Here is a 12,209-nt window from a genome sequence, read left to right on the forward strand (position 1 = left end):
CACAGCGTTCATAAACCGAAAATTCATAAACCGAGGTGTTCATAAACCGAGGTTCCACTGTATCTGCAAGAACAATTGCTCCCAAGTTGATCTGCCCATGCTTCAAGAATGAAAGATGAAGTCCTCCTAGTGGTCCCTAGAGGCACATGGTGTGAGACCATTGAAATAAATTAACTTTTCTGAGACTTTGGCCCACAGACTCTGCCCAAACCAGCCGTGTTCAAAGCATCTTAAGTTTGCTCACTGCTACAAGCCTAATTTAATAACAGACTACCCTGAAATCAATGACACATAGAGAGCAGCCATGAAATGAAAACATTTTGGCATCAATATTTGAAAATCTTGGGTGCAAAGGGAGATCCAGATCTCATGCTTCTGACAATGATTTCCATAGGGTAAGAACCATATGTATGAAAATAGCAGGCTTCCTTGTGTTTCAGGTGGTGTAATTTATTCCAAGCTTGTTGTATATTCGATGAATCCAATTAAAGCACAAAGGACCAGAGGTAACTTAATAGTAATACCCTGTTTCTCATATTTTAAGACATACCCATAAAATAAGCCATAGCAGGATTTTTAAGCATTCAAGGAATATAAGCCATACCCCGAAAATAAGACATAGTGATAGGCGCAGCAGCAATGCTGGCCACGGCAGGAGAAGGAGGAAAAAAATAAGACATCCCTTGAAAATAAGCCATAGTGTGTTTTTTGGAGGAAAAAATAAATATAAGACATGTCTTATAATATGAGAAACACGGTATTACCTGTTTTGTTGGTTGAAACAAGCAATTACAATTATATTTTCATTCAGGGCTTTCATTATAAGTGTTTTTGTTTTTCAACAAAGGCAGATTCAAGATAACTGTTTCTATCAGGCAGAAACACTATTGTTACCTTCCCATCCGTTCTCCAGTAACCTCGGAGGAATTGATTCTATACCCTTCTCTCCAAGAAAAGAAGAAGAAACAAACAGGATTTTGATGTGCTCAGCTAATTAAAACAGACTAAGCACAAAGTGCTACATACTCCCCTTTCAAAAGCTTTTAAACATTCATCAGTGTGTGTGTGGATGGGGGGGGGAGGTTTGTTTCGGAAATTTAACCCTTTGATATGACTTGAATCAGACTTGTGTTTCAGAGTTACATCTCATATCAAATGTAAGTAGCTGTGTTATACCGACCCAGAACTCATACTCTGATGCTATCACATCTGAAGTATGGACAAGTTTTTAGAAGCCTTATTAACACCACTATTGTGTCTCTGTACAACATCATTACTCATGTTTGTATCCTGCCCTTCCTTCAAAGAACTCAAGAGTGATGTACAGGGAATTATCCCCTTTGGTCTACACAATAGCCCAGGAGATAAGGCTTAATGAAAAGTCTAGGGCTACCCAATTATTGTTTGTCTGTTTCAAGGATTTTTTATATATACTTTCTAATTCCTAAATTATGGAAGTGAGAGCTAGACCATAAAGAAGAGCTGGTCACCGAAGAATTGATGCTTTTGAATTATGGTGCTGGAGGAGACTCTTGAGAGTCCCATGGACTGCAAGAAGATCAAACCTATCCACTCTGAAGGAAATCAGCCCTGAGTGCTCACTGGAAGGACAGATCCTGAAGCTGAGGCTCCAAGACTTTGGCCACCTCATGAGAAGAGAAGACTCCCTGGAAAAGACCCTGGAAAAGATTGAGGGCACTAGGAGAAGGGGGTGACAGAGGATGAGATGGTTGGACAGTGTTCTCGAAGCTACGAACATGAGTTATGGTCATGCTATGGTCCATGGGGTCACGAAGAGTCGGACATGACTAAACAACAACATTTCCTAAAATGGAAAAGGCAGCTTATAAACAGGAAGAGTGAAAACAAACTATTCAAATAAAACTGGTTTTGAAAATGGTTTGGAAACTGCAGGTGGTACAGAAGGCAGCAGCCAGATTGCTAATGGGGACCCAATGGTTTAAACATCTATGGCGCTACTTTGGTCTGAGTGCACTGAATCCCAATAATTTTCTGGGCCAACTCAAAGCGTTGGCCTTAGAGCCTAGAAAAGGTAGTCTGGCTTTAAAGGCCTCTGTGTGCTCTAGGTCTAGGTCAGGGGTCAGCAAGGTTTATCTTGTCTGGGCTGGATCGGTCCTGCAGAGATCCCTCCATGAGCCAGATCGCACACGCGCCCATGCTTTTCAGTGCTTGCGTCTGTGCAGATACGATTTTCGGCATCTGCGCATGCACAGGCATGACCTTCAGCACCACGGAAGTGAGTCTCCGCACCGTGCTGTGCCAGTTTAGCGCAGCGCATGAGCGGGCAACTCAGTTCAGGGGCGGCTTGTGGGTCGGTCAAGCGACCTCCATGGGCCGCTTCCGGCCCTTGGGCATTAGGTTGCTGACCCCTGGCCTTAACCTTTAAAGCCCCCTACCTGATGGAACATATCCATAACATGAAATCAACCAGACCCTATCATAATCTCAGACCCATCTCTGGATGCTCCCTCTGAGAAATGCTCAGAGAATATTGACAAGAAAGGGGGCCTTTTCAGTCCCCCGTGTATTGGATGCTCTCCCCAGCCGAGGCCCACCTGGCACAGACATTATGGTCATTTCGGTGCTAGGTTAAGATCCTGCACTACTCCCAGGCAGTTGATGGCATGTGATGGGCTGGTTTTTCTTTATGTTATTTGCTAATTGCTGCTGGTGTCTTTTTCTCTCTTTTTTTTTAAAGCCATTCAGCTATTTTAAAAAACGATGTTACATTTTAATTTCTAAATGTTTTAACACCTTTTAGAGATGCTTTGAGATCCTGTTGAAAAGGCATCTAAGAAATTTCAATAAGTACATAAGTAAGAATAATGCAACCACAAAGGATGGAATAAAAACAGTAAGCAAAAAAAAGCAGTAAGTAAAAAGCAAGCAGTATTAAAGGTTGATGGGAATGTAAAGTTTTCAGTCAACTGCTGAGTACTGCCTATGGAACTGAACCAGAAAATCGCTAGGCAAAGAGTCCACATCCTAGATGCCACTAAAGAGAAGGTTCTCTGACACATCCCAGCCAGTCATATCTCAGAGGGACTGGTTCCTTACCAGATAACCTCAGAAGATGGACAGATAATGACTGATCCCTGGGTGAGGGAGGTGGTTCTGTAGCTATTATGGTGCTATGCCATTAAGATAGGTAAAGGTAAAGGGACCCCTGACCATTAGGTCTAGTCGCGGACGACTCTGGGGTTGCATCGCTCATCTTGCTTTATTGGCCAAGGGAGCTGGTGTACTGCTTCCGGGTCATGTGGCCAGCATGACAAAGCCGCTTCTGGCAAACCAGAGCAGCACACAGAAACGCTGTTTACCTTCCCGCTGTAGTGCTACCTATTTATCTACTTGCATTTTAATGTGCTTTCAAACTGCTAGGTTGGCAGGAGCTGGGACCGAGCAACAGGAGCTCACCCCGTCGCGGGGATTCGAACCGCCGACCTTCTGATCAGCAAGCCCTAGGCTCTGTGGTTTAGCCCACAGCACCACACATGTGTGTTCTGTAACTATTAAGATAAGGTAAAGGTAAAGGGACCCCTGACCATTAGGTCCAGTCGTGACCGACTCTGGGGTTGCGTGCTCATCTCGCATTATTGGCCGAGGGAGCCGGCGTATAGCTTCCAGGTCATGTGGCCAGCATGACAAAGCCGCTTCTGGCAAACCAGAGCAGCACACGGAAACGCCGTTTACCTTCCCGCTGTAGCGGTTCCTATTTATCTACTTGCACTTTGACGTGCTTTCGAACTGCTAGGTTGGCAGGAGCTGGGACCAAGCAACGGGAGCTCACCCCGTCACAGGGATTCGAACCGCCAACCTTCTGATCAGCAAGCCCTAGGCTCAGTGGTTTAACCCACAGCGCCACCTGGGTCCCTAACTATTAAGATAGTTACAGATAATAACCAACACTTTGAATTGCATCCAGAAATGAACCAGTAAGTTACCAATGTAGCTAGCACAGCAGTGAAGTAACAGCTCCCCCAAATCTGGCATATGAATGCCCTTGCCTAAGCATTTTGCCAAGAGAATCTGTTTTTAGTAGTGTTAGGATTGAAACTCAGCAGCTAAACAAGGTGCTCCAGAAGACTAAATAAGCTATGGGCATTAATCCATCATGGAGACAACAAAAGGGACACTCAACAGCAAACTTTGATTAGTTATGGCTCCCCACTATGTGTTGTTAGGTGTACTTGGTTTTTTTGAACTGGATACTGACACATTTTTTGCTTCACTTCTTTTTATTGATGCTTGGCCTCTCCTTTCCCTGAATCTCAGCTTACTTCACGGTCTGAGGGCGCTTCCAGACGGTTGCTATTTTCAGACGGGCTTCAATCAGGTTGCACAATCATACTTGATTTGATGCTCTTGCGCATCAAACCTGCTTCCTCAAAAGATCAGGCCTTTTTTGTGATAAGGAAAGTGGTGGGAAAGACACTGGAAAGTGTGGGAGGGCATTTGCTTTCAGGTGTCTCTGACCTCCTTGCAACCAAATCAGTGTGATCAGATCACCTGGAAGTGGCCTATATTGGAACAGAAGTGGAATCCCTGTTGGATTCCACTTGTCTTCCAAAATAAACTACTTTAAATCCTGCATGCATTACTCAGAACCATATGTCTTTCCCTGAAAATAATTCATATACAGAGGTAGAGAATCTTTGGCCAACCAGATGTTTTTGTACTCCAAATTCTATCGGTACTAGTCAGCAGGACAAATGGTCACAGATGATACAGATAAACGGCTCAGGACCACAATACCTAAAGGACCGCCTCTTTCCATATGAACCTACCCAGACCCTAAGATCATCTTCTGAGGCCCTCCTCCTCAAAAGGTCTGGAGGGTGGCAACACAAGAATGGGCCTTCTCTGCAGTGGCTCCCCGTCTCTGGAATGCTCTCCCAGGGAAGTTCGCCTGGCGCCTTCATTATACACCTTTAGGCACCAGGCAAAAATGTTCCTTTTTAACCAGGCCTTTGGTTGACCTGATTGACATCCTATAGCATTTTAAAATGTGGCTTTTGGGGGGGGGTATTTGGTTATTGTTTTTATTTTTATTTTATATATTGTGATCTTTTCTGTGAACCACCCTGAGACCTCCAGGTATAGGGTGGTATATAAATTCAATAAATAATAATAATACAATGGTACCTCGGGTTAAGAACTTAATTCATTCCGGAGGTCCGTTCTTAACCTGAAACTGTTCTTAACCTGAGGTACCACTTTAGCTAATGGCCACTGTGCTGCCAGAGCACGATTTCTGTTCTCATCCTGAAGCAAAGTTCTGAGGTACTATTTCTGGGTTAGTGGAGTTTGTAACCTGAAGTGTTTATAACCTGAAGCATTTGTATCCCGAGGTACCACTGCATTACTATTTCAATGTGGGCAGAAAAGGATGGAATTTGCAGGCACAATGTACTTCTGAGTGCATAAAGCCTACCAAATTGCAGAAAAATAGGACACGGGTCTTTTGTGGGGGAAGTACTGTAAGAGGTATTCACTTTCCTCCATAATCCATATTAGGAGAATATTTTTATTGGGTGAACTAAAACGCCAACATCCATACATCTCCCAATTGGGATTTTGAGAAAGTGTCGAATGCTTCCAGCACTGTGCCCCAAGACATTCCTACCCCACAAGCATGATGGCATACATGCCGCACCGCCACCACACGATTTCTGTTCTCATCCTGAAGTAAAGTTCTTAACCTGAGGTACTATTTCTGGGTTAGTGGAGTCTGTAACCTGAAGTGTCTGTAACCTGAAGTGTCTGTAACCTGAAGCGTCTGTAACCCCAGATACCACTGTAATGATGATGGGAGTTGCAGTCTAAGAACAGAAGACCACACTGTATAATAATAATATTGGCATTGCACAGCATATAGCAAGGATGGGGGAATTATTGCTGTTTAGTTGTTGATCTTCAACTCCCTTTGCCCCAGCTACCACTGCCAATGGTCAGGAATGACTGGAACGGCAGTCAAACAACATGTGAAAAACCACAGAGTCCCATTTCTGCCAAACAAAAATAAAATGTTTCTACTTTTCAGGAACATGCAGTTTAAATAATGCTGTAAAGCAGCAGAACTTTGGAGAAAGAGTAGAGAAACTGAGGAGGCCTTCCTACTATTTACATCTTATTTTCTAAATGTAGGAATCTTACTGCTTAGGTCGGTTTCTATGAATACATTTAAAACATGTGAGGGGCGGGGGGGGGCGCAGAAATCTCCCATATTAATTATCCAAAAGATACTTCCTGTTATTTTGCTGGGAGTACAGCTCAGAATTGATTTTTGATAAATTCAGACTTGTGCCTTGGCATATGAGCGGTATCTTTAAATATTTATATTGTGCTGCTGGTGGTAATTATTATTCCAGCTTAGTACAGTTCTAATGCATTTAAATGTCAAATGTTTCACAGTTTAATTCATCATGCATATGCTCAGGTGGTTGTATACATATATTCATTATGTAGTCTGGACCCCCAAAAAGGCTCCTATTTATATTTTAGTAGCTGTACATTAAAGGAAGATCATTTCCTATACATTTAAACTGTAAACATTAATGAGATCACAGAGCATCTTTAATCAAACCTTCATTTAAACACTTTTAAAAAAAACAAAAACCCTTATTTTATCGCCATTCCAATTGGGGATGGGGGGGGTGAGAAATCATTCTATTACGTTCTAGCTGGAAATCTAAAAGATAATGAGACAAAAATAAAGGTCTATTTATGCAGTTTGCTTCCAAGCAGGCAGAGGCGGGAGGGGCAGCTCTACGGAAAGACCTAGCAAGTGTCATGCTTTATTATCTATGTGTATTCTGATGTTAAAGAGCAATTATGCTAATGGCTGTTTTCTCAGCCAATCTTCTGAGCTAAGTCACTGTGACAAAAGGGAGTGCAAAAACAGAACAGGCTTGCCATTTGTCTATATTCTCCGAAACAGCTCTTCAAGGTCATTGAAAAAAATAGTCTCTTTTCCGTTTCTTCTTCTTCTTCTTCTTCTTCTTCTTCTTCTTCTTCTTCTTCTTCTTCTTCTTCTTCTTCCTCCTCCTCCTCCTCCTCCTCCTCCTCCTCCTCCTCCTCCTCCTCCTCCTCCTTTGCCCCTTGGCAAGTATGACAAAGATTTGGTTTTGCTGCTTATAAATGACCACTACCACACTGCCTCTCCCCAGTTTATAGAGGTGGGAGCACAATCAAATGGAACAGGCAGATTATTTCCAAAGTCTGTGCCGTATACAAAGGAAACAACACAAGCTGTGTATGCCTTAGCCGGACTACCTGTGGCATCCAGTGTGTTTAGCATCATTGCGAGGTATAGCTATTGTTCGTCATGCCAGGATGGTTTCCTGCCCAAAATATAGTACACAAAAAATGCCTGTTGTTTAGTATGATACACAACAGCTCAAGCTGTGCCTCCAGTATTGATTTTATTGGTGTTCAGCCAGCCAGACTGTTTTGTTCAGCCTAATGCAGTAACTCCATGATATGTAATTGTAATTGACCAGAACAGGATGTCAGGATTAATTATCGCCATTGAAGAAAGGACCATTTTTCTGAGAAAGCCATTGTCATTACTTGTGGCATTTATTTATCCTGACATTTAAAAGGCACAATAATTTTTAAATAATCGCAACAATTTGCAAATTGCAATACCCCGGCGATGTATACGTAACAGGAAAACAGACTCCACATGCACACACATACACATGCAAAAATATATGTGCAGAATTTCCGTACGTCATGAGAAATTTGGATATTTGGGATTCCCCACCCCCCGAGAAATATTAAAACATTCTATGCCTACTAAATGGATTTACTCTTACTGCCTAATTCATTATGCTAAAACCATGAAGCAATTTCCTGTTCAAAGCCCAGCTCACAGACCCTCTGTTGTCAAGTATTTGAATTTCAGATTATAAATGGGTTCATTTGGATAGCATGAAAGAAAACCTTTGTTGTCAGCTTTGCTTTATGTTCTGCCAGAAGCAAAATCCTTCTTCTTCAGCAGTCACCAGCCAAATACCAGACCTTCCATTCTGGTCTCGCCTATCTCCAAGCAAACGTAAAACGCTTTTGGCCTTGGAGGCGAGGCACCAATTTGAGGCTTGCCCCTACACTAATAACATATTTTTAAAGATAATTTCTGAGAGATGATATCAGGACATGTTTAGATTATATGGTGAGAGAAAGAGAGATTGGGAACGAGGAGGGAGGAGAGCGAGGCATTTCTGCAATGAAAAAGAGAGACCGGGAAACATTCAGAATGGTAGGGATTTGAACATGGAGTAGTGCAGAGGAATGTCAGGCCTGAGGACCAAATGTGACTAGGCCCTATCCCTTTTCTAGGCCCCACTCCTCACTGGTCCTGCTATAGGGCACCCACCTGTGGTAATTTTACCTGGCTAGAATAACAATACATCTTGCTTGCCTTGATGATGGATGGGGAGTGGTGTGTATTGCATATATTAATATTATGAAGTTTGAAGTGACTGGGTGCATAAAAACTGCCTCCTTTTAGAATGAAACATTGACTAGACCCATTAGGTTGTTCAAAACTTTACTTGCCGTACTCTTCAAAACAGAACAAAAACAACAAAGATACATTCAAATAATTCCATGCAATATCTTGCGCTGTCCAGCACAGACTCAGCATCCTAGAACTAAAATTCCAAACAGACCTAGAAGCAGAGGTCTCTCTCCTTACAGCCTCCATTTCAACTGGAGCTGTTTTGCTGTACAGCTTCATTTACACCCTCACTCTCACAGAGCCTGGGAACAAAGACTAAAGGCAAAATGGAGATTTGAAACCAAATACTGTTATCACCTGATTTAAGGTTAAACACTCGCATATTAGCTAGCAGAAAAACAACAGTTAATTATCAACCCATCAAGGAGTTCCAGGATAGGAAGTTACTCTGGACACCTTTGAGGGGGGGGTGTCAGGAGATGTGGGCAAGGTATTAAGAAAAAAGGAGATTGCAGACAGCGTATATCAAAGGGTTGCTCAGGTTGCGTAGTCTAAAGTGACAGTAGTAACGTGACTTGGTTGCTTGGAAAGAATGATGGCTAGAGAGGTTGCATGTATTAAAGAAACATACCCAGACGGCATGTCTGCTCCACAAAGAGGCTAATGTCTTGCTGCACTCCAAAGAGCAGAATATAAAATTTAATAAAGCACTTAACTAACCTTGGCTGTAAAGATGAAACAACAGCAGCAGAATAATCACTTTTGCTGGAGTGGACTGAGATGTAAGTGATGTACCGGGCAGGAAGCAGTCCTGCTTTGTCACCTCAGCTCGTCACGCTCAGAGAAACATGCAGAGTCTTCAACATGAAGGTGATACATGTTATTTAGTTGGCGGAGCTTGGAAAGCCATCTGAACTCTTGACTATATAACAGATAACTACATCACTAGTGAAATCTGCATTTCCAGTATTGAACACTGATGCATCATTTGTTCCATTTTTCACATAATGCCATTATTTAGATGTCAAATGAAAACTCTTTCCTTTTTTCGCGAGATGCATATATTTCGTCTTGAAATATATGTCTAAGGGATCATATAATATAAGTAAACACTATGACATACTAGACTTCACTTTTAACCTTGCTCTTTCTCCAAACAACTCAGGTTGGTGTGTAAGCTTCTACCCTCCCCGATCTCAGCACAACATTTTATCATCCCTTTTATCATCACAACTACCTTGTGAGGTAGGTTTGGCTGAGAGTAAATGAGTCACTCAGTGAGTTTCATGTCCGAGTGATGATGTGGACCAGTCCTAATCACTAAATCATAGCGGCTTATATTTCTGCACAACAAACACCACCAATAAATGAAGAATTAACAACTGATTGTTCAGTTAAATGTAGAAAATAAATAGTGTGGTTTCTGACGTGCAAGGATAGAGGAAATCTGGTATTCTGGAATGGAGGGAGGGAGGATATTTTTACTGTATGAGGAGGAAGAGATGGAAGTAGGCATTGCATCAGTTTGCTGTGCTTGGTTTCAAAATGGGGGGGGTGATTTGCAAGATCCCTCCTAATAATATCCAACAGACTATTTCAAGATTAAAGGCACTTGCAATTACTCACATGCATACTTTATAATAAGAAGCATCATATTTTCACTACTCCATTCAGCTGCAGTCATCCTTGAGAAATATGTAGAATAATATCTTCATTTTGCAGTTCACATTGTAATCTTCTACACCTTACTCAGAAAAAGCCCTATTGTGCTCACTCCCAGGAAAGTATGCATTAGATTCCAACTTCAGTTACATTGGAAGTGTCCTGCTAACTATATCATGCTCCATCATTTAGAACCTTTCTTTTTCTCCCATTGCTCTTTTTGCAATCGTTACTTAGGCTATATCTGAAGGTCCAGCTCAGTTTGGCTCCAAAGATTTGCTATAGATCATTTTATTACAAAGTGATCTTAACCACCTACTTGCCTTTTTCTTCTTCTTTGGGACTTGCATCTTTCGAAAGCATGAGGCAAATTGGCATTCAGTTGGTGGTTGGCCAGGTGAGTTTGCATGATCTTTGGCAGAGCTTTGATCCTACGTGCTCTTCCAAGTTCCAAGTGAGAGAAGGAAGAGGTAAATTCTATGCTGCACAGCCAACAGGAGCAACATAATTTATCCCGATTATGATTCCCTGTACGTATGAGATCCATAAAGAGTAGGGCACACCCAAAAGAAAAGAGCAGCTTTAAAATCCAATTATAAATAGGGTAAACTTTTACTTTAAAAATAAATGTGTTGGAATCATGTCAACACACTGTTCTGTTACTATGAACCTCCTGCAGATAAGTACCTGAAATGTGCTGACAGATACCGTGTTTCCCCCTTTTTAAGACACCGTCTTATAACTTTTCCCCCCTCAAAAAACACAGGGTGGCTTACTTTCGGTGGGATGTCTTATATTTTTTATTACCGGTACGGTTTTTACGGTTCAGGGCGCTGGCTCAGGGCGCTGCTGGGCTGTCTTGAGTGCTCGGCGCTGCAGCAGCCCCCAGTTCCGGGTGGCGGGGTGGCAGGCATCTTTGGCCGGGCCAGGCAGAGGCCGCTGGCTCATGCGCTCCGCCCGCCGCTGCAGGGCGCTCCAAGCTCCTTGGCCGGGCCAGGCAAGGAAGAAGCAGTGAGCCCAGCAGTGGCGGCAAGCACGGAAGTGGCAGGGATGGCGGTGGACGAGAAGGCAGAGCGCGGGGATGCAGCCAGCAAGGCGGGAGCGCGATCAGCTGTTAAGCGGAGCTCTTGGAGCGCCTCATCATAGCTGATCGCGCTCCTGCAGTGCTGGCTGCATGGAGTGACTCTGTGAGTGGAGGTGCCTGTGGAGGTTGGTTTCCGCGGCGCGGAAGTATGGCTTATTTTCGGGGTATGTCTTATATTTCTCAAATACTTAAAAACCCTGCCATGGCTTACTTTATGACTACGTATTAAAAAAGGGGAAACAGGGTATGTGCTTTCAGACCCTCCAAGTGCCCATAGCTGCCAAGTTATCCCTTTTTTTAAGGGAAATTCCCTTATGCTGAATAGGCTTCCTCGTGAGAAAAGGGAAAACTTGGCAGCTATGCAAGTGCCCCTTTTCTCAGATACAGTCCTGGATTTACAGAAGCTGTCCTGGTTTCCGATTTGATCATGGAATGTCAAGATTTTCCTTAGAATGTCCCCATTTTCATCAGAGAAATGTTGGAAGGTATGGAGTTATGTGACCTCCAAGTCAAGGAGATAAGCAACTATACAATCTTCAGAAGACATCTGAAGGCAGCCCTGTATAGGGAAGTTTCTTAATGTTTAATGTTTTATTATGATATGTGTTTGAAGCTGCCCAGAGTGGCGGGGCAACCCAGTCAGATGGGCACAGTACAAATAATAAAATTTACTATGTTAAAAATGTTGTTGTTGTTGTTGTTGTTGTTGTTGTTGAATAGGGTGTCCCTATTTTCGTTGCAGGGTATGTACTTTCTAAGATTCAGAAACTGGTTTTGGAATTCCATTTTTTAGAAGGTTTGTTAGTATGCAAGGGGAGATGATGTTATTGGGGATAGGAGAGAACTCCCATGTTCTCAAGAGAATGGTCTTTGTTCCTTGTTCTTTAAACCTATGAGCAGTTGTGGCAACAAGGCATCTCACAGAATTCAGCCTATAGATTTGCACATGTAGGTGCAAAAAGGGTTAGAACAGGACCA

The sequence above is a fragment of the Zootoca vivipara genome, chromosome 10 (assembly GCF_965207765.1).
Source record: "Zootoca vivipara chromosome 10, rZooViv2.hap1.1, whole genome shotgun sequence".
In the NCBI taxonomy this organism is placed as follows: domain Eukaryota; kingdom Metazoa; phylum Chordata; class Lepidosauria; order Squamata; family Lacertidae; genus Zootoca; species Zootoca vivipara.